The following is a 26,065-nucleotide window of genomic DNA, read 5'->3' as shown; positions in this document are numbered from 1 at the left end:
ACGAATTTTAATTATGACTTGAACTACAAACTTAGTGTCAACTCTGCTGACATATTATTGCATCCATTTACTGAGCACCTATCACAGTTATAAGGGCCTACACTGTGTCAGGTGCTTTGCCCTCATGATTTGACTTAATCCTCAGAACTAACTTGTGAGATGGATGCTAATGTTTTCCATTTTATGGATGAGGAATCTAAGCTCAGAGAGTTGAAGTTACAGCCCAAGGCCTCCGAGGCACTGTAAACCATGCACTGCATTAGCATAGCACCTGGGGTTAAAAGGTAAGGAGCTCCCTGCCTAGTGAGGGGCACAGGAGAAAAGCAAACAGACATGAGTCATGTTGTATGAGAGGTGCTCCAACAGAGAGAAACACAGAGGGACTGAAAGGTCCCAGAGTAGGCAGGACCCCTAATGACTCTTAGGGGTGATGGATGGAGTCTCACTGTGACAGATGACAGAAGAAATGCATCACAAGTTGGAAACTAGCATCCTATTACTCTTCTTTTCTCTTGTTAGAGCAAAATCACACTGTCCAAAACCCAAGAAGAAATGGCTGAAAGCAGAAGGACAAATGCAGAGCATTACTGCATGGGACTCAAAAATCATCTTCATGGTTATAGTAATTTGGCACAGAGGCTTCTCTATGTTAATTGCCAACAATAGGTTGGTCCCCATCTTTCTGCCTCAGGAAACTCTGAGGCCATGAGGGGAGTCCCAGGGATTGGGTGAGGGATGGCTGACAATCCAGCAGCACATGGCTCCACACAGATCCACCATTTGATTCGGTTGCTGTGAAAGACAGTGTAAAGAGATAAATAAATTGGTGGCAGGGCAGGGGTGCGGGGCACCAAGGGTGTCAGTGGTAGGAAAGCCAGCATCAAAGTGGGTCAGGGACTGAGACACCCCTAAACGACTACTACTTTGTACATGCAGCTGGGCGTTTGTGTATATTCCCCATGTGTGTGTCTCTACATGTCTGTGTGTGTGTGTGTTCTGCCAAACTGTGAAAGCAAAGAAGGGTTTTATTACCATAAAAGGACATGAAAATAAGGAGTCCTGGGGGACCTGGGTGGCTCAGTCGTTAAGCGTCTGCCTTGGGCTCAGGGTGTGATCCCAGCGTTCTGGGATCGAGCCCCGCGTCAGGCTCCCTTCTCCGCTAGGAGCCTGCTTTTTCCTCTCCCACTCCCCCTGCTTATGTTCCCTCTCTCTCTGGCTGTCTGTCTCTCTGTCAAATAAATAAATAAAATCTTTTTTAAAAAATGAAAATAAGGAGTCCTTCCCGATTAGAAATTGATTTGCTTTAAAGATTTTATTTACTTATTTATTTAGAGGGGGTTAGGGGCAGAAGGAGAGGGGGGAGAGAATCCTAAGTAGCTTCCCCGCTGAGCACAGAGCCCTACATGGGGCTTGATCTCACGACCATAAGATGAGGAGCTGAGCCAAAATCAAAAGTTGGCCCTTAATTGACTGAGCCACCTAGGTGTCCTAAGAAATTGATTTGCCTTAAAAAAATTCATCTGTTTCTCTCACTTGACAGACATTTATGTATTATGTAAATTTGATAATGCCAATCCTCCTGCTGGGAGGAGCAGGAGGAAATGAGCTGCTAGAAGCAGCTGTTCTGAGGAGCTAATAATTCATTATTCCTCCCAAGTTCCAGCCCTTCACTGTGTGCACTCACCAGTCAGCTTTGACCTATCTAAAGTCAGCAGCTATTTGTGATTGACATAAAGTTTGATTGACATTTCAACTGACTTCAGAACACTTTGGCAACAGAACAAGCCATTTCATATTTCACCAATATGAAACAGTAAACTTCCCCCCCGCCCCATTCTTTTCTAGGCCTGAGTTTGATATTCTGATCCTCTATGTCCAAAAAAAAAAAAAAAAAAAATCCTTCAGCAATGTGTGACCAAGCAGCACAGTGGTCCTCAGCCCAGGCTAAAGCTTAGAATCACCTGAGGAGCTTTTGAACAATAACAATGCCTGGGCTTCAGACGAATTGAATCCAAATTCCTTTTGCAGGTAAGACCTGGGTATTTGGGTCTTTTAAATGCACCCCCTCTCCTTGATTCTAATGCACCGTGAGGACTGAGAATCACTCTATCTTGGCCATGAGATAATGCAGTTCCCCTGCTGAACTGAAGATCTGTAAGAATTTGGCATCTTAAATGTAAATTGTCAAGCCAGGGATCCAGACACGAAATAATGCCAGCATTATTCACAATGGTTCTGGTGGTACATAACTGTTATCCACAGGATCTCCTTAGTTTTCAGATGTATAAATAACTCCAAGGACATGAGGTTCTTGACAAGGTTACCTGATTCTGCCCTTGTCCCCAGAAGTTTAGGGAGTTTCCTCATGCTTGGACCCTGAAGCAGGGTATTCTTTTCCCTACCTTTGATTGTCATTAGCCCAACCCCAAAAGAAGGTGACCATTCCAGAACATTTCAGGAATGTGCCTACCTTTCTAGCTATGCCTCTCCTTACCTAACTCTGAAGTGCTGTTCACATTTGATAAACAGCCACCGGATTAAAGACCCTGGCCCAGAAGGGTAATGGAGCTGCAATATGCAAAATTTGCCAACTAATCAAAATGTCAGCTACCCCAAAACAAAATGTGGGTGATTGGAAAAATTTGTTTCAGAACAAACGTCTGAAATATTAATTGATTTCTTTGCTAAAATCTTCAATGAAGACTTTTGTGTGGACACTAGAAGTTATCTAAAGGGGTATTAAAATCCTGCTGTGGAAATGTGAATTTTCTTTTTTTGGACTCACTTCAGTTTTTTCCTTTGATGCCCCCTCCAAAAGAGGCAAAGTTGGACATGTTTGTTCAGCATCTAGAAGCTGTCATACCAGAAATTCCACCCCATTCAGGGCTTATGGAATACAAAGTGTGTGATTTGTTTCCAAAACAGCATACTCATAAAAGTAAAAGATTGTGCAGAAACCTGCTAGGCGTTTGTAATACATAAACAGAGTAGGCCTACCTCAGCAGGCAGGAAAGATCAAATCACCGACGGCAGTACTGGAATTTGCTCAGAACACACCTTTTTCTAGTCCATTTTAGTCCCACAGATAAAAAGCAGGATTGCCAAACCATACAGCTGGGGGCAGAACCAGGATGAAAACAAAGGATGGCAGGTGCTGCTGGCTTTCTTCCCCATGCAGTGTTTTCCTCACAAATGTCAATCCACCTCTTTTTTACTCCCAATTTTTCACTATGTATTTTATTTTATATATAAAGTATATTCCCCTCAGTAATAAGTGTTGGATCCCCATTGGTGTCCCCTTGTCAGAGAAAACATGAGTCGCACGCAGAAGACACAGCTACTTTTTTAACCGGAGTCTGCCTAGCAGGCTGCTGGCCCTACCCCAGTTCCTGCCAGAGAGGACTGCTGACTGTCTTATCCCAAACTCAGCTCTTCCGTCCCATCTCTCACCACATAACCCACTTGACTTCAGGAATCCTATGCAGCTAGTAAGCTTATTTAGTGACCTAGGCAACACATTTACTTTAGAGGGAATGCAAAGAAGTTTTATTGCTTAAGGTTAAATGTTCTATAGAGGCTTTCGTGAGGGCTCTGTGTGTGTGTGTGTCTGTGTGTGTGTGTGTGTGTGTGTGTGTGTGTGTGTGAGAGAGAGAGAGAGAAAGAGAGATAGGGAGATAGAGAGATAGAGAGAGAGAGAGAGAGAGAGAGAGAGAAGTGGGGTAGAGAGGAGGATAGCAGGCAAAGAGGCCATTTGGCTAAACCTGATTTTAAATCTGAGTTGAGTTGAGAAATTTGCAGCCATGCTGTGAAGAGTAAAACTTGGAGACCCTTCGAGTTTGTGGTACATGTTCTAGACTGTGCCCAAACAACTTTTTGAAGAGAATCTTGGTCCTCCTTGTTGGATGCCTTCTTTTTCATGGAAGAGTTCATCTATGCCAAGACCAGTTGGCTATAAGCCAGACACAGCCATGGGCAGAGCATGAAACTGCTCTTGGCTCAGTGCTCGTTCATAGCTGAAATGGAGGGCCCATGGTCCCCCAGCGCTCTCTCCCATCTCCACACTGTTTCCTAGGACATTCCCATTGGTCTTTTTCTTATTTAGTGATGTCATTCTCAACATATGCGGGGCCGGGGGGGGCACCCTGAGGACCTTTGGAATCTGGAGAAGGCCCCGCATGCTTTTCAAAAGGCCAAACCCCAGGAGTACATCCTGTGCTCCACCACTGGTCTAAAAGTAGGCCCTGCATAGCAGCAAGGTAAGACCTTGAAATTCTGAATGCCTGTTTTTCTCCCCAGCATTTGCTGACCCTCTTCCTAGAAGTTCCATGGCAGCCAGCCTGCCTCTGAGACAATTGGGGTTACTGCAGCAGACCACAGAGGGGGCTGTTGTGGTCTTTACTTCCAGGAGTCCAAAAAGAAGCAGAGCATAGAGTTATGCTGGAACAAATGCAGATGGCTCTGAGGACCTCATGCCAAAAGGGTCAGCAGTGAACAAAACAGACCAAAGCCCCTGCTCTCATAGGCTTACATTTCTGGGAGGGGTGGGAAGCCCTACAACAAACGGCATGGTTTTGCTGTCACACCTATCCTCCTTGGTTGAGGGCCTTTCAGAAAGCTCCCTGATCTTCACTTAGTCCTCCCATCTGAAGCCAGAGACCTCTTGGGCCCAGGTGCAACCCCAGGGTGTCTGTGAACCCCGCCTCCACTCCACAGGGTAAGGGTCTCAGTGCCAGAGAGTTGTGGTGGGGTAGAAGAAGGAGTGCCAGTGCTTGGTGTTGCAGGGCAGGGACAGGGCACAAATTCACTGTCCTAGGATATGATCCCCACTCCCCCTGACCATACTTTATCCAAACAGCACTTTACCATCAACTGCCATTTAAGGAGATGAATACTCTCCTTGTGGGCTGTCCTATCCTGCATGATTCCTGCCATTTCTGAGACTCTATGAAAAGCACTGTGGTATATTTAGTAGTGACCAAGTGCAGGACCTTCGTCACCTCATTCTGCAATTCCTCTTCCTGAGCACTCTCAGGAAAAGTCTCTGTTCTTCATGCCAGGAAAGGCACTTCTGAGCACTGCTGTGGGTTCTGTATATGGACACTGTGAGTCACAAAACTGAACAGTTTTTAAATTGGCTGCTAGAAAGTTCAAAGCCCAATCTGTGGCCCCCAGCAAGTGTATAGGACACCCAGCAAGTGTTTTGTGAACCAACTTCACTCCTATCTCATCTGTTTTCTTTCATTTTCTTTGTCCCTTTTTCCTCATTCACCCATATTTAATTTTATCTTAGTGTATTGTATTGAATTAGGAAGAAAGATAAATATTGAATGTCTGCTGTGTTTTGTGCATTCTACTGCATTCTTTAAGCACACATCATAAAGATGAGCCCTGCCTTCCACAGACTCACACTGAGTTCCCCTACCCCTTGACCCTTTGGGGAAGAGGCTCAGGTGCTTTTATTTCCTCTTTGCTATCTGCCAAGTAAAGAGCCCTGAAAGGTTCTGCTCAAGTACTAAGAAGCCTCTTCTAAAAGTCCCAATAGGACTGACCTATGTCTGCTTGGACCCCCACAGAGCCCTGGACCAGGCCTCTCCCATCAGACTGTCTGTGACTACCTGAAGCAGCCTAGTCTGGCTCCAGAAATATGTCAGATGAATGCACGGGGGAATAAGCTCACACCTTCCTAATGAAAGTATAGCAAAAAAAAAAAAAAAAAAAAGGTTATCACTGTAAATGCATACTTCATATTTAGTAATTATAAAAATTTACAGAGAAGAGGGTAATGGATGCAGGGAGGCGAAGGAGGGGCTCAAGGACTGCAAGTGTAGCAGCTGAAGTTCTGTGATAAGAGCTGAAATGTGTTAAATGCCAAATCTCATGTTACATACTTGACTCAGACAACACTAGTAAGCATAATCTCCGTTTTATGGTTGTGGAAGCCGGTTAGGTAATTTTTCCAGGAGTGTGCCTGAGATGTGGTTAGGCAGGAGGGATTCCATACAGTGAGTTGGGGAGGCAAGCCTATTCAGACCAGCATTTATCTGGCTGTCTGAAAGGGCCACACACAGAAAGATATCCTGGGGAGAAGCTTGGATATGGAGGCAGAAGACCTCTTGGGGACTGATCAAGAAGTAAGTAGGCATAGGAAGCCAGAGGCAGGATAGGGAGGGAATGAAGCCCCAAAGAAGCCAATGTCAAGACGTTGGTGTCTAACACAGGCCTGGGGGAGCCAGGGAAGCCTCGGAGAGCAGTCGCCTTCAGCGCGATAACAGACAGTCGGGTTGGTGCGGAGAGGGTACGCAGGGTGCGGAGACCGCGACACAGGCCCTGAGAGTGACGACTTGCTGCCATCGGGCTTCGGGGCCTGAGCGCCAGCCTGGCAGAAGCCGCCGTCCGGACTTCAGGGCCCTTTCCATAAACTTTCGGTGCCACGCTGGTCTTTTTCTCAGAGAAAATCAGAGCGCTTCCTGCCTGAGTGTGCCATCTCACGGGCAAATGCAAACAGCAAAAGCAACCAATGAAAAGAACCGTTCGGGTTCTGATTGGGTCTCGCTTCCCGATGTGGGGCGGGGACCTGCAGCCCTGCCCCCGCTCCCCCGCAGCTTCGGAGGAGCTGGAGGAGGCCCTGGCTGTCGCCGGCCAGCGGGGCTGTCACTTCCTCCCGAGGCCGGCGCCGGGCCCCTCTGGTGGTGGGACAAGGCGCGAGACGCCTGCCTGGAACCAGGGGAGCTCCGCAGCCTCCCATTCTGACTTGCAGTGGCGGACAAGCCCCAGGCGGCGCCGCCTGCCGGGTACACCCGATACCACCGACCCGAAGGGCACCGGCTCCCTGCCCTGGCTGGTGGGTGTCAGTGTCAAAGCGCAGAGCAGCTACCGCGAGCCACTCTTCTTTTAGAGAGAGAACTGCCATTATCTGGCTGCTGGCAGTGATCCTATTTTGGATTTTGGAGACATTGATCACTTTTGAGATATACTCACTTTGTTTTGGGGAAATCTCTAAAATGGAAGATTTGATTACCAAAAAAGGGGAGTTGGGGATTAAAGATCAGTAACTTACTGCTTTGGAGGAAACATAAGTCACCATGAATGTATGCAAGGACTGCAACAGATGTGATGAGTTTAGCCTGTGAACTCTATGTCTCTTTAACCTGAGTGCTCTTGGAAAATTGGAAAATGTCCTTTGTAACTGTGGATTTCTATGGGCCTTGCAGTGAACGCCATGGTGCTAAGATGAAATAAGCTACCCTGGGAAACTAGCTGCCAAGAATGGGGTCCTGGCTCCTGTGGCACCCTGCTGCTGGGGCCTGGGTCTCCTGGAAAGGACAGGGTTGTCTGCTCTCAGTTATGTCAGGGAGACCAAACAGAGCTGGGCTGGCCTGGAGGACAGGACGCACACCCCAGAGTTGAGGAATTGGGGACTTCTGGACTCAGAGGGAACCAGAAACGTGGCAGGCAGAGTAGTCAGCCAGCCCTGCCTCAGGGGGTTGCATTGAGGTGGCTGATGAAGGGATTCTCAGATCCATGCCTCAGCCTGCCTGGCCCTTGGCTCTGATTTGGAGAGTAAAAGGAGGGCCCTGTGTCCAAGCTTATGGCAAATTGGTATAATTTGGAGGACAAGCAGCTTGAAGAATATGCTCTGGGCACAGGGAGACAGGAAGGACCCAGGTGTAGGTACAGTTGGGAACTGGAGGTGGGCGGACGGAATGTGAAGCCTACAGACACTCTCCTGAGGGTGCTGGAGGGACCTGGAGAGAGGGGCCATGAAGACAGGGCTTGTTTCCTGCCCGGGTGGACAGGCGCTTGTGATTGACCAATAAAAGAACTCTGGCCTTACCTTGTGGCCCAACTGGGAAAGAGACACACTGACTGGTTACAGTAGTCATACCAATTGTGACAACAGAGTAAAGTTCTTCTGTGCCTTAGCAGAGTCTATAAAGTACCCTTACAGTCTGCATCTCATTTAATCCTTTCAAGAGAGGATGAGGGCAGAATAATATAATGACCCTGGGCACATAACTATGCGTTTCTGAGGCTGTTTTTTCTCTTTGACAAAATGGATCCCTTAGGATCCTTTTGTGAATTGTGAGGATTAGATGGGTGTGATTATTAACTATTCTTGTTACTAGCTAGGTGGTAAGCTACTTAACCTTAGCAACCCTGCTAAACAAGGAGTCTTCAAAGATTTATTTTTTAAAAAGTTCCCAAAGGCTTATGTCCGGGAGAAAGCCCCAAATGGGGCTAAATGTGCAAGCTGCTCTTGAGGGTATGGAACCTTCTCCACCACAAGAAATCCACTTGCTATAACATCCAGCTCTAGGATAAACTTAGAAAACTTTGGGGTTTCTGAGGAGATCTGATTGAACAGAGAGGCAAGGAAGAGCTATCACATTCAGAGTATTTACTCCCTGTTAATTAATTAACTCACAAGGCTGTACTTGGCTCCTGCCATGTATCCAGCCTGGGCTGAGCATTGGGACTACAAGGATAACAGGCCAGTTGGAATCCCAGCTCTCAGAGAGCTTACAGTCTGGGGACATACACTATCCTAGTGCTTCCCAAATTGCAACTACTCTGCACCACCTTCACAGTTTCTGCTGTGTCTGCCTGATTCCTAAACTAGTACCTTCCTAATGTCTTCCTTTAAATCAACTCATATTTTTTACTATAAAAAGAAAACCAGCATTATTCTAATATATTAACATAAACACTTGAATATTAAAATAAATATGTTTGTTGTGATCTAAACAACAGGAATACAAATAGCCTTGTGAAACAATGAACTTTGGAATGGAATGGTCCTGATAATTCTGTGAGATTGGTTTTATTTCTCCCATTTACTACAGATGGGAAGATGAAGGCCAAGACTGGGGTCTTACTTTTGTTACCTAGCCAATAACTGTTGGAGCTATGATTCCAGGCAAAGTCTGTGGGACTCCAAAGCCTACATGTTTTTCACCACCTCCACTTACTCTGAGGGCCTTTTAGTCCTGCTACTTTGCTTCATGTAGCACATTTTGCACATGGGGGTAGGATGACTGTTTTGCCTTCTCACAAACTCCAAGCACAGCCAGAGGCTCAGGTCCAGTGGGACATGAGTAACCTGTCCTCAGAGGGCACATCTGACAATAGCCTGATGCATGAGAGTGCATGCAAAGGGCCCGGACTAACTTTAGGGCTTAGTTTTTAATATCACTGACTTTTCAAACCAAATCAATTAATACAAATGCCTGGCTACCTAGGACTTCCCTTTAGAAAGAAGCACAACCACGACCTCTTTAGGAGGAAATGGGCTTTCAGAATAACTCATAATCACAGGTCTAGATGACAAAGGGAGAAGGAAAATCATGCAGGGGAAGTTCTGGCACTCTGGATTTGCAATTCACACTTTTCAGTTTCAACAAACATCTATGATGATCCTTCTATGTGCAATATACCTGGTCTTATTTAATATTCAAAGCAACTCCCTGCAGTAGGTATTATTATCTTCACTTTCACAAATAAGGAAACTAGGGCTCTACAGAGTTACTCAGCTTGAATGAGGTTGCTAGGCAGGCTGCTTGTGCATCATTCAGGAAAGCTTGACATCTGTTTCATAAAGGCATCCCATAAACCCTGAAAAAACTACCTTACAACAGGGATAGTCCCAAGATTCTTTTTCTGATAGGAAGTCTTCTTCATTTCATTTTGTTGGAAAATATCTTTATCATTCTCGCTATTGAATGCAAGTTTTTTGGTGTATAGGTCTATGATGACAGTTATTTTTTCTTAATTCTTCAAGGATATAATTTTACTGTCTTCTGAATTCATCCTGAGGTCAGTCTAATCATCAACCCTTCAAAAGTAATGTATCTTGATTTGCTAGCTGCTTTTGAGATCTTGTTATGTCTTTGATGATCTGTGGTTTCCCTAGGATGTGCCCGAGTGTGGATTTTTTGTATTTTATTTTGTTTGAGTTTATTGCACTTCCTTAACTTGAGAGTTTGAGTTTTCATCACTTCTGGAAAACGTTTAGCCATTATATTTTTGAATAATCATTCTTTATCCTTCCCAGCTCTCATTCTATTTTTTCTTTTTCTTTAAAGATTTTTTTATTTTTGTTTATTCGACAGAGATAGAGACAGCCAGCGAGAGAGGGAACACAAGCAGGGGGAGTGGGAGAGGAAGAAGCAGGCTCATAGCGGAGGAGCCTGATGTGGGGCTCGATCCCATAACACCGGGATCACGCCCTGAGCCAAAGGCAGACGCTTAACCTCTGTGCCACCAAGGCGCCCCAATTTTTTCTTTTTTTTTATAATTATTTTTTATTATGTTACGTTAGTCACCATACAGTATATCCTTAGTTTCTGATGTAGTGTTTCATGATTCATTATTTGCGTATAACACCCAGTGCACCATGCAATATGTGCCCTCCTTAATACCCATCACTGTCCTATCCCAATCCCCCACCCCACTCTCCTCTGAAGCCCTCAGTTTGTTTCCCAGAGTCTACAGTCTCTCATGGTTCATTCCCCCTTCTGTATAACCCCTTCAGTCTTCCCTTCCTTCTCCTACTGATCTTCCTCTTTCTTATGTTCCATAAATCAGTGAAACCATATGATAATTGTCTTTCTCTACTTGACTTATTTCACTTAGCATAATCTCCTCCAGTCCAGTCCATGTTGCTGCAAATGTTGGGTAATCGTTCTTTCTGATGGCTGAGTAATATTCCATTGTATTAATGGACCACATCTTCTTAATCCATTCATCTGTTGAAGGGCATCTCGCTCCTTCCACAATTTAGCTATTGTGGACAATGCTGCTATGAACATGGGGGTGCATATGGCCCTTCTCTTCACTACATCTGTATCTTTGGGGTAAATACCCAGTAGCGCAATTGCTGGATCAAAGGCTAGCTCGATTTTCAACTTTTTAAGGGACCTCCACACTGTTTTCCAGAGTGGCTGTACCAACTTGCATTCCAACCAACAGTGTAAGAGGGATCCCCTTTCACCACATCCTCTCCAACATTTATTGTTTCCTGCCTTGTCAATTTTTGCCATTCTAACTGGCGTAAGGTGGTATCTCAGTGTGGTTTTGATTTGAATTTCCCTGATGGCTAATGATTTTGAACATTTTTTCATGTGTCTGTTAGCCATTTGTATGTCTTCATTGGAAAAGTGTCTGTTCATATCTTCTGCCCATTTTTTTATTTGATTATTTGTTTCTCGTGTATTGAGTTTGAGTTCTTTGTAGATCTTGGTTACTAGTCTTTTATCTGTAATGTCATTTGCAAATATCTTCTGCCATTCCGTGGGCTGCTCTTAGTTTTTTTTCCTGTTTCCTTGGCCATGCAGAAGCTTTTTATCTTGATGAAGTCCCACAAGTTCCTTTTTTCTTTTGTTTCTCTTGCCTTTGGGGATGTGTCATGAAAAAGGTTGCTTTGGCCGATGTCGTAGAGGTTGTTGCCTATGTTCTCCTCTAGGATTTTGATGGATTCCTGTCTCACATCGAGGTCTTTTATCCATTTGAGTTTATCTTTGTGTATGGTGTGAGAGAGTGGTCAAGTTTCATTCTTTTGCATGTAGCTGTTCAATTTTCCCAGCACCATTTATTGAAGAGACTGTCTTTTTTCCACCAAATGTTTTTTCCTGCTTTGTCAAAGATTGGTTGCCCAAAGAGCCAAGGGTCCATTTCTGGGTTCTCTATTCTGTTCCATTGGTCTATGTGTCTGTTTTTGTGCCAGTACCATGCTGTCTTTGTGATCACAGCTTTGTAGTACAGCTCGAAATCTGGCATTGTGATGTCCTCAGCTTTGTTTTTCTTTTCAGCAGTTCCTTGGCGATTCGGGCCTTTTCTGGTTCCATACAAATTTAAGGGCTGTTTGTTCCAGTTCTTTGAAAAATGTCGTTGGTATTTTGATCGGGGTGGTATTGAAAGTGTAGATTGCTCTGGGTAGCATGGACATTTTAACTATGTTAATTCTTCCGATCCATGAGCATGGAATATTTTCCATCTTTTTATGTCTTCCTCAATGTCTTTCAAGAGTGATTTATAGTTTCTAGAATATAGGTCCTTTATGTCTCTGGTTAAGTTAATTCCAAGGTAACGTATGGTTTTTGGAGCTATTGTAAATGGGATAGATTCCCTAATTTATCTTTCTTCAGTCTCATTATTCGTGTATAGAAATGCAAATTATTTTTGAGCATTGATTTTGTATCCTGCCGCATTACTGAATTGCTCTATAACTTCTAATAGTTTGGGGGTGGATTCTTTTGGGTTTTCCATATAGAGTATCATGTCATCTGCGAAGAGAGACATTTTGACTTCTTCCTTGCTGATTTGGATACCTTTTATACCTTTTTGTTGTCTGATTGCTGTTGCAAGGACTTCTAATACTATGTTGAATAATAGTGGTGAGAGTGGGCATCCTTGTCGTGTTCCTGATCTTAAGGGAAAGGTTTCCAGCTTTTCCCCATTGAGAATAATATTTGCTGTAGGCTTTTCATAGATGGCTTTTATGAGATTGAGAAATGTACCCTCTATTCCTACACTCTGAAGGGTTTTAATCAGGAAAGGATGCTGTATTTTGTCAAATGCTTTTTCTGCATCAATTGAGAGGATCCTATGGTTCCTGAGACTTTTTTGTTGATATGTATCACACTGATCGATTTGCGAATTTTGAACCACGCTTGCATCCCAGGGATGAATCCCACTTGGTCATGATGGATAATCCTTTTCATGTACTGTTGGATTCTATTAGCCAGGATCTTGTTGAGGATTTTGGCATCCATATTCATTAAGGAAATCGGTCTGTAATTCTCCTTTTTGATGGGGTCTTTGCCTGGTTTGGGGATCAAGGTAATATTGGCTTCATAGAATGAGTTTGGTAGCTTTCCTTCTGTTTCTATTTTTTGAAATAGCTTTAGGAGAATAGGTATTATTTCTTCGTTGAATGTTTGGTAGAATTCCCCAGGAAAACCATCCGGGCCTGGAGTTTTGTAATTTGGAAGGTTGTTTATCACTGACTCAATCTCTTTATAATTAATTCGCCTGTTTAAGAAATCAATTTCTTCCTGTTTCAGTCTTGGTAGTTTATAGGTTTCCAGGAAGGCCTCCATCTCTTCCAGATTGCTTAATTTATTGGCATATAGCTGTTGATAAAAGTTTCTAATAATCCTTCCAATTTCATTGGTGTTGGTCATGACCTCTACTTTTTCATTCACAATTTTATTGATTTGGGTCCTTTCTCTTTTCTTTTGGATAAGTCTTGCCAGTGGTCTGTCAATTTTATTGATTCTCTCAAAGAACCAGCTTCTAGTCCTGTTGATCTGCTCTGCTGTACTTCTGGTTTCTGCTTGATTGATTTCAGCTCTAATTTTGGTCAACTGCTTCCTCATGAGTGGATTAGGCCTGTCCCTCTCTTGGTGTTCCAGCTTCTTAGGTGAGAATATAAAAACTGCATTTTAGATTTTTCTATTCTTTTGAGTGAGGCTTGGATGGCTATGTATTTCCCCCTTAGGACTGCCTTTGCAGTATCCCATAGGTTTTGGACCATTGTGTTTTCATTCTCGTTGGTCTCCATAAATTGTTTAAATTTATTTTTGGTTTCCTGGTTTATTGAGTCATTCCTGAGCAGGATGGTTCTTAGTCTCCAAGTGTTTGAGTTTCTTCCAATTTTTTCCTTGTGGTTGAGTTCCAATTTCAGAGCGTTGTGGTCTGAGAATATGCAGGGGATAATTTCAATCTTTTGGTATCATTTGAGACCTGTTTTGTTTCCCAGAGCATGGTCTATTCTTGAGAATGTTCCATGGGCATTAGAATAGAATGAGTATTCTTTGGTTCTGGGGTGTAGTATTCTATATATATCTATGAGGTCCAAATCATTGAGTATGGCATTTAAAGCCTTTGATTCTTTGCTTAGTTTTTGCCAGGGTGTTCTGTCTATTTCTGATTGTGTGGTGTTGAGGTCCCCTATTATTAATGTATTTTTATCTATATGTCTGTTTATTCTGGTTAAGAGTTGGCTTGTGTATCTTGTTGCTCCCCTGTTAGGGGCATATATATTTATAATTGTCATATCCACTTGTTGGATACATCCTTTAAGAATAATATAGTGCCCTTCTGTGTCTTTAACTATAGTCTTTAGTTTAAAATACAATCTATCTGATATGAGAATTGCTAACCCAGCATTCTTTTGAGGTCCATTTGCGTGAAAGATGGTACTCCATCCCTTACTGTCAGTCTGAATGTATCTTTGGGTTCAAACTGAGTCTCTTGTAGACAGCAAATGGATGTGTCATTTCCTTTTATCCAATCTGCAACCCTGTAGCATTTTATGGGAGCATTCAAGCCATTTGAATTGAGAGTAATTATTGAGAATGTTTATTTTCCTAGCTAGATTAGGGAGGTTTTCAGCTACAATTTGTTCAAATATCTCTTCTAGTCCTCTTTTTTTCTCCCCCACCTCAGGGATGCCGATTATTCTGACATTGGATGGTTTCATTGAGTCAGTAATCTCCCGTAACCTACATTCATGGGCGTGGATTTTTTTAAGTCCAGCTTCTATTTTCGTTTTTTCTTCTACCAACCCATCCTTCATTAGCTAATACGTTCCTCTGCCTCAGTGACCCTGGCCATCAGAGCTTCTAGTTTTGACTGCATTTGATTCATAGAATTTTTAATTTCTGCCAGATTCACTCTCATTTCCGCCCTTAGAGATTCTATATTCTCATTAACATTTTCGTTAATACTTTTTTCAAGTCTACACATCATCTTGACTATTGTTACTCTGAATTCCATTTCTGATAATTTGGTTACATCCATATCCATTAGTTCTGTGGCAGAGGCCACAGACTCATTGTCTTTTCTTTGCTGGGGGCGGGGGGGCTTCTCCTTCTCGTCATTCTGATGAGGAGACGTTGCGGGGTTGTCCAGAGCCCAAATTAATGACTAGGACCCAGGCCGTGTGCCCTTGTTTTATAGGGATATTAGGGATGTGGGCTTCTTCTTTAAAGATTTTATTTATTTATGTGGCAGAGAGACAATGAGTGAGAGATGGAACACAAGCAGATGAGTGGGAGAGGAAGAAGCAGGCTCCCGGTGGAGGAGCCCGATGAGGGACTCCTTTCCGGAACGCCAGGATCACGCACTGAGCGGAAGACAGATGCTTAATGACTGCACCACCCAGGCACCCCGAGATGTGGGCTTCTTGATTTTTCAGCCTGCCTTCTGGGGGAGGGGCCTGCCGTGCCAATACTCAGGCAACCCTGTTTGGGTAAAGTCTCCGTGTCCCCTGCGAGGGGGGATGGAGATGGACACGCTGTGAGCCGGTCTTTCCAGGCTTCTGTTCTCTGGTGGCTTTCCCTGGCGGCTTGCTGTACTTCTTCTGAGAGTCAGAGCAGCAGCGGCAGAATCTCAGCCTCTGTCTCAGAACAGAGGGATCGCGGACCGTTCACTGATGTTCTGGCCACTTTAACTCTGTTACTGTTGGTGCTGCTCAACCCTGCAGTAACCCGGGATGTGCACCCCACACCCGGCGTCCCAGCCCTCACTTCCTGGGCTGGCACGTCTCTGTCCTTTGTGTTTCTAACACCGCCAGCCGCCAGCCGCCCCTGCGTGCTCCACAGCTCCCGGTCTCAGTCTGGTTCCAGTGAGGACACCGGAGTTCCAGAGTTCCGTGAGACACCCGGCATCACAGTCCTCACTTCCAGGGCCGGCGCGTCTCTGTCCTTTGTGTTTCTAACACTGCCAGCCACCAGCCACCAGCTGCCCCTGCACGCTCTGGAGCTCCCGGTCTCAGTCTGCTTCCAGTGAGCACACTGGCATTCCAGAGTTCCGTGAGAAGTCTGGTAGCACGTGCTCCTTGCTCACATTCTCAGTCTGCTGTCTCACGGGTGCCGTCTGCGAGTCCGCCCACTCCCCCGTGCAGGTGGCTACCGCTTCCCGGCGCCCGAATGTGGCGGCTCCCTCTCTCTTCTGTTTATCTTCTAATATCTGTGCGTGGTTTCATGGCTCCCTGCTTCATCCTCAATACTCAGCGCTGGAGATGTTCATTTGTAGAGATCCAGATGTATCTTCCTGTGTCTCAGGCTGTTTCCATGGATGTTCAGGCTGGTCTGGTACCTATCCACCTCGACTCAGGGGACCGGCTGAAAAAGGGGTCCCCTACTCCTCTGCCATCTTAACCAGAATCCAGAAATTTTTTCTAAGAAAAACCTACCTTTTTTTTTTAGTTGAATGTTTTTTTAAACATAAATGAAGCCAAATGTTATATGATATCATAGTAGCTGGGATTAAAAGTGTGTGGAGGGGCGCCTGGGTGGCTCAGTCGTTAAGCGTCTGCCTTTGGTTCAGGGAGTGATCCCGGCATTCTGTGATCTAGCCCAGCATCAGGCTTCTCCACTGGGAGCCTGCTTCTCCCTCTTCCACTCCCCCTGCTTGTGTTCCTTCTCTCGCTGGCTCTCTTTTTCAGAAATAAATAAAATCTTTAAAAAATAAAAATTAAAATAAAATAAAAGTGCATGGAAAAAAGAATCCAGTTTATTGTGTGCCCAGTAATCTCCCCACATGCAAGGAAAGAGAGTACCTATTGTTCAAGTGTGACAAGGCCAGAGATCATGTGGGGTCTCCTGATACATGAAGAATATATCTTTTGCTAAGGATTTCCCTCCAGAGGTGAAAAAAAGGGCATTTCTTGGCACAAACAGATCCTAATAATGGAATCAACCTGTTTCCTTAATTTTCAAAAATAAGAGGTGAAGCTCAGGATGGCTCAGTCCGTTAAGGGTCTGCCTTCAGCTCAGGTCATGATCCCACGGTCCTGGGATCGAGTCCTACATTGGGCTCCTTGCTCAACAGGAGCCTGCTTTGCTCTCTGCCTGCAGCTCCCCCTGCTTGTGCTCGTTCTCTCACTCTGTCTCTCTGACAAATAAATAAATAAAATCTGTTTTTAATAAAGGTGAAGTTCATATAACATTAGCCATCATAAAGTGGCTATATTCAGAGGCATTTAGTTCATTCATACTATTGTGCAATCATCACCTTTACTACTTCCAAAGCATTTTTAACACTTATCACCCAAAGGAGACTCCATACCCATTAACCAGTTGCTCCTTATTCTTTCCTCTGCCAAGTCCCTGCCAACTATCAACTTGCTTATTCTCTTAGTTTTTGCCTGTTAAAAGGAGATAGAATTGGATGCCTGGGTGGCTCCGTTGGTCCTGGGATTGAGCCCTGCGTCCAGGGTCCAGCTTCTTCCTCTGCCCCTGCTTGTGCTCTTTCTCTAGCTATTTCTCTATTTCAAATAAATAAATAAATAAATAAATAAATAAACCTTAAAAAAAGGTGAGATAGAATTTTGTCGCCCCTATGGAGATAGAAAGAGGTCAGAATGTGACCCCTGTCTGGAGTTGGCTGTGTAGACCAAAGCCTCTGGATTAATCTCCAGTTAAAAGATTTTGAAGCACTTACAAAACATGAGGATGCTGTCAATCTAGGGATGGAGTGGCAACAGCAGTTAAGAAAGCATCTTAGGTCTTACAGTGTGTTACTGCCTCAGCCAGTAATAAATCCTCAGTTTCACATACATATTTCTAATATCAGGTTATGTTGCTTGATTTTATCATCAATAAAACAATGCTTATTGCCATAATAATGATCTTAGAATAATGAATAATTAATGATGAATAATCATTTTTGCATCCATTCCATGACTAATAAAAGCAAGCTCAACACTATTATGACTGAAGCAATTAAACAAGACATGTGTGTGAATTGCTAATCTTTGAGAGGAATCTCTTTGTTACTTGCTAAACTTTTTCATCATCTTGTTTCCAAATTAGGGCTAGACACAATTTTAGTTCTATCTGGGTCCTGTGGTGTGTATGTGTGGTTGGGGAGCGATGGAATGATGGTGATGGAAACAACACCATTCTTTCCTACCAGTTGGGCCATTTCTCCCCCTCCATCTGTTTTCCTTCTCTTCTATTTTCAACTGCTTTTCTTTCCCTCACTCTCTGAGACATCTTGGGCAGCACTGTGTGGCTGCACTGATGAGATCCACTTGTCCTGTAATCATATTGTCAATCTAGGCCCCATGAGGAAACCTCAGGGGAGTGGCTTCAGTAGGGAGAATTCATTGTTGAGCACAAAGTTGTCTTCAAAACAGATGCACAGTATATATACATCAGAATCTTAACAAGTACCTACCATGGTTTTCATCCTTGCAACATCCATCTGGGGGTCCCCTCAACAACAGTCCTCAAACATAACCCCCCCCCCCACCAAGTGGTCACTCAGCTCTGTTTTCTGGACACTGCCTAGTTTTTCTAACATTTAAAAAAGAAATTTCACAGGAAAATATTCCTGTGCCTGAACGCTTTCAGAGCTGAGCTGCTTGGTAGGTGGCAGGTGAAATGAGGTGATCCAAACCATAGGTCAATTATCATGTCCCTGGCTTTAAATCCAGGTCCCTTCTAGTGGCTGGAGAAAAGCCTGAGTGCTAGCTGAAGATATGCAGAAATCTTTTTCTAATGCCTGTAAATAACCTCTTCTTTCTCTTCCTGCTTTGCTGAGGTCCTTCATCTGCCCTACCTTTCCTTTGGGCACCTTTTGTTGGGGTGGAAAGCAGAAAACCTTGCATCTCAAATCCCACTATGCCTTGGGTCCACAATTTATGGCCTCCAAACTGCCAAGGTGATTCCACACATATCTGCACTGGTACCTTACTCAGGGCTCTGTGCATCCTCTCTGGGTTTGATATGGGAGGAGAAAGTGGGTATCTAGCCTATGAACATTTTCATTTTGCAAAGGGAGTTGAACAAAGCCCACAGCAGCATTGCAGACAGCTCCAGTCCCCCCTAACCCAAACAGAGCCAGGAGTTTTGTGTTCTGCATTGCTCTAGAGCATGTTACATGGGGAAAGAGATAGGAGCTAAGGGTCAGCTATACATTTTTATTAAAGTTGTGAATCGAGGAGCAAAGCCTATCTCCCAGCCTATGTCAGGAAGGGAGTAGGATCTGGGGTGCAGAAAAAAATTGTGCCCCACCAAGATATTGAAGGCTCTGGATTTCTCTCCATCCTACTGAGCTTAAGGCCTCACCACCCTAAATTTCCAGTTCCACTTTTGAGATATGTGAAGTCTCTTGCCATTTACTCTTCCTGGATGCTGAATGGGGAAGTTTGGCCCTATTATGCCTGTACCCTCATTGATTATATCTTGTGGCAAGATGAAAAGGGAATGGGAAGTGGACCAGGTCATGACACTTTTCCTTGTCTTTTCTTTTCTTTTCTTTCTTTCTTTCCTTTTTTTTTTTTTTTAGTTTCTCACTTTTACAAGTCCTTGCATATTTGTTTAGTGGGGATTTGTTTTTGTTTTTCCAATAACAGTCATATTAAAAAGTAATGCTTTCTAAAAATTACAAATGCAAATAAAGGAAGCCTGGATTTTGGTGGAACAGCTGCTATCCTCCTTTCCTCACACCTGTCCTCTCCTAGAAGCCAAAACCAGTGCTTAGTAAGAGTTATAGCCCACTCATTCCTTTCCTAAGTCTGAGCTCCTAGATCATCCCCATGAGATAAAGACAGAGGATGTCCATCCCCTTTTGTAAGGACCAAATGTACACTATTTGGGAAGAATCAATATCCTTGGATATGAGAATCTAAGGCCATCCTGTTCAGAAGATGTGGCCTTGTGACATACAAACAATATTAAGCAATTATATGCCAAAAAATTAGGCAATCTGGAAGAAATTGATGCATTCCTAGAAACTTACAAACTACCAAAACTGAAAGAGGAAAAAAAAAATAGACAATCTGAACAGGCCCATAACCAGGAAGGAAATTGAAGCAGTAATCAAAAATCTCCCAAAAACAAGAATCCAGGGCCAGATGGCTTCCCAGGAGAATTCTACCAAACATTTGAAGAAGAAATAATGTCTATTCTACTGCAGCTGTTTCAAAAAACAGAAATGGAAGGAAAACTTCCAAACTCTTTCTTAAGAGGACAACATTACCTTGATCCCAAAACCAGACAAAAACCCTATCAAAAAGGAGAATTACAGAACAATATCCCTGATGCACATGTATGTCAAAATTCCCATCAAGATACTAGCCAATAAGATCCAACACTACGTTAAAAAGATTATTCACCATGACCAAGTGGGCTGCAAGGGTGATTTGACATTCGTGAGTCAATCAACCTGATACATCACATTAATAAAAGAAAGGACAAGAGCCATATGAACCTCTTAATTGATGCAGAAAAGACATTTGACAAAAATATCCTTTCTTGATTAAAACTCACCACAATGTAGGGATAGAGGGAACATACCTCAATATCATAAGAGCCATCTCTGAAAAGTACACAGTGAATATCATTCTCAATGGGGAAAAACTGAGAGCTCTTCCCCAGATCAGGAACACAACAGGGATATCCACCTTCACTACTGTTGTTCAACATAGTACTAGGAGTCCCAGCCTCAGCAATCAGACAACAAAAAGAAATAAAAGACGTCCAAATTGGCAAAGAAGTCAAACTCACTCTTTGCAGATGACGTGATACTTCATGTGGAAAATCCAAAAGACTCCACCCCAAAATTGCTAGAACTCATACAGCAATTCAGCAACATGGCAGGATATAAAATCAATGCACAGAAATCGGCAGCATTTCTATACACTAAAAATGAGGCAGAAGAAAGAGAAACTAAGGAATTGATCCCATTTACAATTTCATCAGAAAACATAAGATACCTAGGAATAAACCTAACCAAAGAAGTAAAGGATTGTACTCTAAAAACAATCAAACACTTATGAAAGAAATTGAGAAAGACACGGAGAGATGGAGAAACATTCCGTGATCATGGATTGGAAGAATAAACATTGTGAAAATGTCTATCCTTCCCAGAGCAAGCTACATTTTCAATCCCATCCCTATTAAAATACCATTGGCATTTTGAGAGGAGCTGGAACGAACAATCCTAAAATTTGTGTGGAACCAGAAAAGAGCCTGAATCACCAAGGGAATGTTGAAAAAGAAAAAACAAAGCTGGGGGCATCACACTGCCTGACTTCAATCTATATTACAAAGCTGTGATAATCAAGACAGCATGGTTTGGGCACAAACCCAGGCACATCACATCAATGGACCCTCAAGTCTATGGTCAACTAATCTTTGACAAAGCAGGAAAGAATAACCAAAGGAACAAAGACAGTCTCTCCAACAAATGGTGCTGGGAAAACTGGACAGTCACATGCAGAAGAATGAAACTGGACCATTCTCTTACACTGTACACAAAGATAAACTCAAAATAGATGAAAGATCTCAGGCCCATCAGGGGGAATCCATCAAAATCTCAATGAGATACACTTTACACCGGTCGAAATGACTAAAATTAACAAGAGAAGAAACAACATTGGCAAGGATGTGGAGAAAGGGGAACCCTCTTACACTCTTGTTGGGAATGCAAGCTGGTCCAGACACTCTGGAAGACAGTATGGAGGTTCCTCAAGAAGTTAAAAATGGAGCTACCCTATGACCCACAATTGCACTACTAGGCATTTACCCCAAAGATCCTGCACATTGGAAAAGCCACTCTCCAGACACAACCGAGGGTAGGCCTGGGGCAGCCTGAGATCCTGGCCTTCATGGCCCAGGCTGGCAAGGGTTGGAAGGGGATGTGGATTCCCTGGGGAGTATGAAAGTGGGATCACTCAAAATCATTTCATGATCCTGGAATCTCCCAGTGTTCTTGAGGTGTCTGATCCTGTCTCAGGTCAGCCCCTGAATGCTCAGAGTACTCAGACCCCAAACTTCTACCTTTGGCCTCTGTTTGTCCTTGAGTTCCTCCCCAGGTAGATTACTTTCCTTGTGTAACCCTTGTTCCTTCTTGAGGACTGATGGCCTGTTCTTCAGGTTTCAATTTGTCCTTTGTCCAGAGGCAGATGAATTCTAGCAGGCCTAGGCTCAGCACAGACACTGAGGTTGGTGTGGATTTGGGCTATGGTGGTCTTCCTTTCCCATCTCTGTATTCTGTAGATTGAGTTCCTGAAACCAAGCTTCACCTGGTTTCTTTCTTTTTTTATTTTTACAGGCATAACTTGTTTTATTGCATTTCACTTTATTGTACTTCCAAGATAATTGCATTTTTACAAACTGAAGGTTTGTGGCAACCCTGCATCAAGCACGTCTGTCGAGTCCATTTTTCCAATAGCATTTGCTCACTTTGCACTTCTGTGTCACATTTTGGTAATTCTCTTTTAAAAAAAATTTCCAGCTTTATTGAAGTATGATTGACAAAAATTTTATATATTTGAGGTGTACAGCATGATGTTTTAATGCACGTATACATTAGGTAACAATGGCCACAATCAAACTAATTAACATTTTACTTACTTCACATAGTTATCACTGCTTTTTTGATGAGAAAATTTTTTGGCTACTTTCTAAACAAATTCAAATATAAAATACATTATTATTAATTATAGTCATTATGCTGTACCTTAGGTCTCCAGAACTGGCTCATCTTATAACTGAAAGTTTGTACCCTTTGACCAATATGTTCACTTTCTCTTTAAGCCCTCTAGCTCCTGATCAGTCAGCAGCCATCAACATGGAGGCAAAACTCTCCTCCAGCATAAAGATGGCGACTTGCTGAAAGCTCAAATGATGGTTAACATTTTTAAGTAACAGAGTATTTTTCAAATAAGGTATATACATTTCTTTTTTTAGACATTCATTTTTTAGACATATTGAACAGTTAATAGACTACAGTATAGTGTAAACATAACTTCTATATGCACTCGGAAACCAAAAAAAATTATTTAACTTGCTTTATTGTGATACTTGCTTTATTGTAGTTGTCTAGAACTAAACCTACAACATCTTCAAGGCATGCCTATATTCTCTCTCCATCCTTTACTTTTTACACCATCCCTTTAATTTTAATTTGACTCTTTATATTTAAGGTGGGTTTATTTATTTATTTATTTATTTATTTATTTATTTATTTATTTATTTATTCATTGTACCTATTATGACTACCTCGATCATTAATTTGGTGTATTTAGACCACATTTACAGTGATTATTGGTTTTTTTTAAATATTTTTTTATTATGTTAGTCATCATATAGTACATCTCTGGTTTTGATGTAAAGTTCTATGATTCATTAGTTGCGTATAACACCCAGTGCAACATGTAATACGTGCCCTCCTTACTATACATCACCAGTCTATCCCATTCCCCCACCCCCTCCCCTCTGAAGCTCTGTTAGTTTCTCAGAGTACATAGTTTCTCATGCTTCATTCCCCCTTCTGATTAACCCCCCTTTCTTTATCCCTTTCTTTTCCTACCGATCTTCCTACTTCTTATGTTCCATAGATGAGAGAAACCATATGATAATTGTCTTTCTCTGCTTGACTTATTTCACTCAGCATTATCTCCTCCAGTGCCGTCCATGTTGCAGCAAATGTTGAGAAATCGTTCTTTTTGATAGTTGAATAATATTCCATTATATATATGGACCACAACTTCTTAATCCAGTCATCTGTTGAAGGGCATCTTTCCACACTTTAGCTATTGTGGACAATGCTGCTATGAACATTGGGGTGCATATGGCCCTTCTCTTCACTACACCTCTATCTTTGGGGTAAATACCCAGTAGTGTGATGGCTGGATCATAGGGTAACTCAATTTTTAACACTTTAGGGGACCTCCACACTGTTTTCCAGAGTGGCTGTATCAACTTGCATTCCCACCAACAAGGTAGGAGGGATCCCCTTTCTCCACATCCTCTCCAGCAATTGCTGTTTCTTGCCTTGTCAATTTTTGCCATTCTAACTGGTGTAAGCTGGCATCTTAGTGTGGTTTTGATTTGAATTTCCCTGATGGCTAATGATTTTGAACATTTTTTCATGTGTCTGTTAGTCATTTTTATGTCTTCATTGGAAAAGTGTCTGTTCATATCTTCCGCCCATTTTATGATTTGTTTATTTGTTTCTCACGTATTGAGTTTGAGAAGTTCTTTGTAGATCTTGGATACCAGTTTTTTATCTGTTGTATCATTTGCAAATATCTTCTTCCATTCCGTGAGCTGCCTCTTACTTTTTTTGACTGTTTCCTTGGCTGTGCAGAAGCTTTTTATCTTGATGAAACCCCACAAGTTCATTTTATCTTTTGTTTCTCTTTGCCTTTGGAGATGTGTCATGAAAAAGTTGCTGTGGCCTATGTCATACAGGCTGCTGCCTATGTTTTCCTCTACGATTTTGATGGATTCCTGTCTCACATCAAGGTCTTTCATCCATTTTGAGTTTATCTTTGTGTATGGTGTGAGAGAGTGGCCAAGTTTCATTCTTTTGCATGTAGCTGTCCGATTTTCCCTAGCACCATTTATTGAAGAGACTGTCTTTTTTCCACCAAATGTTTTATCCTGCTTTATCAAAGATTAGTTGCCCAAAGAGCCGAGGGTCCATTTCTGGGTTCTCTATTCTGTTCCATTGGTCTGTGTGTTTGTTTTTGTGCCAGTACCATGCTGTCTTTGTGATCACAGCTTTGTAGTACAGCTCAAAATCCGGCATTCTGATGCCCCCAACTTAGTTTTTCCTTTTCAACAATTCCTTGGTGATTCGGGGCCTTTTCTGATTCCATACAAATTTAAGGGCTATTTGTTCCAGTTCTTTGAAAAATGTCCTCAGTATTTTGATCGGGATAGCATTAAAAGTGTAGATTGCTCTGGGTAGCATGGACATTTTAACTATGTTAATTCTTCCAATCCATGAGCATGGAATATTTTTCCATCTTTTTTGTCTTCTTCCATGTCTTTCAAGAGTGATTTGTAGTTTCTAGAATATAAAAACTTTACGTCTCAGGTTAAGTTTTCCAAGGTAACGTATGCTTTTTGGTGCTATTGTAAATGGGATGGATTCCCTAATTTCTCTTTCTTCAGTCTCATTATTTGTGTATAGAAATGTGACTGATTTCTGAGCATTAATTTTATATCCTGCCACATTACTGAATTGCTCTATAACTTTTAGTAGGTTGGGAGTGGATTCTTTTGGGTTTTCCATATTGAGTATCATGTCATCTGCGAAGAGAGACAGTTTGACTTCTTCCTTGCCGATTTGGATACATTTTATCCCTTTTTGTAGTCTGATTGCTGTTGCAAGGACTTCTAGTACTATGTTGAATAATAATGGCGAGAGTGGGCATCCTTGTCGTGTTCCTGATCTTAAGGGAAAGACATCCAGCTTTTCCCCATTGAGAATGATATTTGCTGTAGGCTTTTCATAGATGGTTTTTATGAGTTTGAGAAATATACCCTCTATTCCTACAGTCTGAAGGGTTGTAATCAGGAAAGGATGCTGTACTTTGTCAAATGCTTTTTCTGCATCTATTGAGAGGATCATATGATTTTTTAATTTTTTCTTGTTGATACAATCTATGACAATGATAGATTTCCGAATGTTGAACCACGGTTGCAGCCCAGGGATGAATCCCACTTGGTCATGATGGATAATCCTTTTAATGTACTGTTGGATTCTATTACCAAGGATCTTGTTGAGAATGTTGGCATCCATATTCATTAGGGAAATTGGTCTGTAATTCTCCTTTTTGATGGGGTTTATGCCTGGTTTGGGGATCAAGGTAATATTGGCCTCATTGAATGAGTTTGGAGCTTTCCTTCTGTTTCTATTTTTTGAAATAGCTTTAGGAGAATAGGTATTATTTCTTCTTTGAATGTTTGGTAGAATTCCCCAGGAAAATCATCCGGGCCTGGAGTTTTGTTTTTTGGAAGGTTTTTTTTTTTTTAATCACTGTTTCAATCTCTTCATAATTAATTGGCCTGTTTAAAAATCAATTTCTTCCTGTTTCAGTCTTGTTAGTTTATAGGTTTCCAGGAAGTCCTCCATCACTTCCAGATTGCTTAATTTATTGGCATAAAGCTGTTGATGAAAGTTTCTAATAATCCTTCCAATTTCATTGGTGTTGGTTTGACCTTTCCCTTTTCATTCATAATTTTATTAATTTGGGTCCTTTCTCTATTCTTTTTGATAAGTCTTGACAGTGGTCTATCAATTTTACTGATTCTCT

Source organism: Ursus americanus, chromosome 7 (assembly GCF_024610735.1).
Source record: "Ursus americanus isolate L20-20 chromosome 7, mUrsAme1.1.p, whole genome shotgun sequence".
Classification (NCBI taxonomy): Eukaryota; Metazoa; Chordata; class Mammalia; order Carnivora; family Ursidae; genus Ursus; species Ursus americanus.
This window is presented reverse-complemented; position numbering follows the sequence as displayed.